The sequence below is a fragment of the Salvelinus sp. IW2-2015 genome, linkage group LG37 (assembly GCF_002910315.2).
Source record: "Salvelinus sp. IW2-2015 linkage group LG37, ASM291031v2, whole genome shotgun sequence".
Taxonomy (NCBI): domain Eukaryota; kingdom Metazoa; phylum Chordata; class Actinopteri; order Salmoniformes; family Salmonidae; genus Salvelinus; species Salvelinus sp. IW2-2015.
In genome coordinates, this window is record NC_036876.1 from 5,932,922 (window position 1) to 5,936,950 (window position 4,029).

Sequence of the window (4,029 nt, forward strand, 5' to 3'; positions counted from 1 at the left end):
CAAAACATGGTACAATCATTATTGGGAACTTACAACAGGGCAAGAAGGTAGAGACAACAATATATCACACAAAGCAGCCACAACTGTCAGTAAGAGTGTCCATGATTGAGTATTTGAATGAAGAGATTGAGATAAAACTGTCCAGTTTGAGTGTTTGTTGCAGCTCGTTCCAGTCGCTAGCTGCAGCGAACTGAAAAGATGAGCAACCCAGGGATGTGTGTGCTTTGGGGACCTTTAACAGAATGTGACTGGCAGAACGGGTGTTGTATATGGAGGATGAGGGCTGCAGTAGATATCTCAGATAGGGGGGMGTGAAGCCTAAGAGGGCTTTATAAATAAGCATCAACCAGTGGGTCTTGCGACGGGTATACATAGATGACCAGTTTACAGAGGAGTATAGAGTGCAGTGATGTGTCCTATAAGGAGCATTGGTGGCAAATCTGATGGCCGAATGGTAAAGAACATCTAGCCGCTCGAGAGCACCCTTGCCTGCCGATCTATAAATTATGTCTCCGTAATCTAGCATGGGTAGGATGGTCATCTGAATCAGGGTTAGTTTGGCAGCTGGGGTGAGAGGAACGATTACAATAGAGGAAACCAAGTCTAGATTTAACTTTAGCCTGTAGCTTTGATATGTGCTGAGAGAAGGACAGTGTACAGTCTAGCCATACTCCCAAGTACTTGTATGAGGTGACTACCTCAAACTCTAAACCCTCAGAGGTAGTAAWCACACCTGTGGGGAGAGGGGCATTCTTCTTACCAAACCACATGACCTTTGTTTTGGAGGTGTTCAGAACAAGGTTAAGGGTAGAGAAAGCTTGTTGGACACTAAGAAAGCTTTAATGTAGAGCATTTAACACAAAATCCAATGAGAGGGAGATGAACACCTCAGTGGGTCAAGGCTTTTTCTTATTTAAACTTTTTCTGACATGTTGTGAATCAATAGTAAAGACATCAAACTATGAAAGTAGACACATATGGAATTCATGTAGTAACCCAAAAAGTGTTATAACAATCCAAATAAGTTTTTGATTTTCAGGATTCTGCAGAAGTAGCCACCCTTCCCTTGATGACGAGCTTTGACACTCTTGGCATTCTCTCAACAGCTTGCATGGTGGAATGCTTTTCAATCGAGTCTTGAAGGAGTTCCCACGTATGTGTTGGAGCACTTGTTGGCGTATTTTGCTTCACGTCTGCGTTCCAACGGTCATTCGAAAACCCATCAATCCAATTGAGTTGAGGTCGGGAGAGTGTGTGAGGCCAGGTTCATGACTGAATTGCATCCACTGTCCATCACTCTACTTTCTTGTTAAGATAGCCTTACAGCGCCTGGAGGTGGGTTGGATCCAGGGGCGCCTGTATTGGGGGGAAAGGTTAGGACGATTTTAAAAGGACCTTGTGATGCTGACAGGTGGCCTAAAAGAATTTATTGGAACGTTAGGTACATTTTTGTTTCAATATTTAAATTATTAAACCTCATCACATTAATGTAAGATTTTTTTTACAATTATCTATATAAAATCAACCGGTTTCTTTTTATTTTCTGGTTTTTGGCAAAAAGTAATTCATCCAAGAGGACCCGTATTCCCCCCCCCCCCTAATACAACTGATATTTTCAGTGGTATTGTTTCACAAAACAATACGCCCATAAAGAAAGCCTATCATCGTCGCCAAGCCTATCCTCCAAGCATGTTTTACCTGTCTCTCCTCTCTGGGGAGGTTCCCTTGCTTGGAAGGCAGCCACGGTTCATCCTTTATTTAAAGGGGAGATTAAGCTGATCCTAACTGTTATAGGTCAATTTCTATTGTTCCCTGTTTATCAAAGTGTTAGAAAAACTTGTCAATAATCAACTGACTGGCTTTGTGATATTATGGTATCTATAGTACCGCAGCCAACGGGTAAAACATTTTAACGTGTTAACCCTCGCAAGGCTGCCGGTCCGCGACGGCATCCCTAGCCTCGTCCTCAGAGCATGCGCAGACCAGCTGGCTGGAGTGTTTACGGAGATATTCAAACAATCCCTATCCAGTCTGCTGTTCCCACATGCTTCAGAGAGGGCCACCATTGTTCCTGTTCCCAAGAAAGCTAAGGTAACCTGAGCTAAACGACTATCCCGTAGCACTCATTCGTATCATAAGTGCTTCTAGAGATTAGTCAAGGATTATATCACTCCACCCTACCTGACACCCTAGACCCACTCCAATTTGCTTACCGCCCAACATAGGTCCATAGACGACGCCAATCACACTGCCCTAACCCATCTGGACAAGAGGAATACTATGTAAGAGATGTTCATCATTACAGCTCAGCATTTAACACCATAGTACCCCTCCAAACTCGTCATTAAGTCGAGACCCTAGGTCTCGACTCTGCCCTGTGCAACTGGGTCCTGACTTTCTGACGGGCCGCCCCCAGGTGGTGAGGGTAGGAAACAACATCTCCACCCGCTGATCCTCAACACTGGGGCCCAACAAGGGTGTGTTCTCAGCTTCTCCTCTACTCCCTGTTCACCCATGACTGCGTGGCCATGCACCCTCCAACTCAATCATCAAGTTTGCAGACGACACTACAGTGGTAGACTTGATTACCAACAATGACGAGATGGCCTACAGGGAGTAGGTGAGGGCCCTCGGAGTGTGGTGTCAGGAAAATAACCTCACACTCAACAAAACAAAGGAGATGATCGTGGACTTCAGGAAACAGCAGAGGGAGCACCCCCTATCCACGTCGATGGGACAGTGTGGAGAAAGTGTAAAGTTTTAAGTTCTTCGGCGTACACATCACGGACAAACTGAAATGGTCCACCACACAGACAGCGTGGTGAAGAAGGCGCAACAGCGCCTCTTCAACCTCAGGAGGCTGGAGAAATTTGGCTTGTCACACGAAAAGCACTCACAAACTTTTACAGATGCACAATCGAGAGAATCCTGTCGGGCTGTATCACCGCCTGGTACGGCAACTGCTCCCCCACAACTGTAAGGCTCTCCAGAGGGTAGTGAGGTCTGCAAATGCATCACCGGGCAAACTGCACACCTGCCCTCCAGGACACCTACACACCCGATGTCACAGGAAGGCCAAAAAGATCATCAAGGACAACAACCACCGAGCCACTGCCTGTTCACCCCGCTATCATCTAGAAGGCGAGGTCAGTACAGGTGCATCAAAGCTGGGACTGGAGAGACTGAAAAACAGCTTCTATCTCAAGGCCATCAGACTGTTAAACAGTCATCACTAACATTGAGTGGCTGCTGCCAACATACTGACTCAATCTAGCCACGTTAATAATTAAAAATTGGATGTAATAAATGTATCACTAGCCACTTTAAACAATGCCACTTTATATAATGTTTACATACCTACATCACTCATCTCATATGTATATACTGTACTCTATACCATCTACTGCATCTTGCCTATGCCGTTTGGCCATCGCTCATCCTATATTTATATGTACATATTCTTATTCATTCCTTTACACTTGTGTGTATAAGGTAGTTGTTGTGAATTGTTAGATTACTTGTTAGATATTACTGCACGGTGAACTAGAAGCACGCATTTCGCTACACTTGCATTAACATCTGCTAACCATGTGTATGTGACCAATAAATTTGATTTGATTCTCTCGGATATGCAATCTGGTTTCCGCTCATGTTATGGATCTGTCACTTTAACCTTAAAGGTCCTCAATTATGTCACCATTGAACTTGATTCTAAGCAATATTGTGCTGCTATTTTTGGCCAAAGCTTTGATACGGAGACACATTCCATTCTTGTGGCCGGCTAAGGAGTATTGGTGTCTCTGAGGGGTCTTTGGGCTGGTTTGCTAACTACCGCTCTCAAAGAGTGCAATGTATAAAGTCAGAAAATTTGCTGTCTCAGCAAACTGCCTGTCAGCAAGGAAGTCCCCAAGCTCGATCCTGACCCCACACTCTTCTCTATTACATCAACATAGCTCAGGCAGTAGGAAGCTCTCTCAACCATTTATATGCAGATGATACAGTCTTATACTCAGCTGTCCCTTTCATATG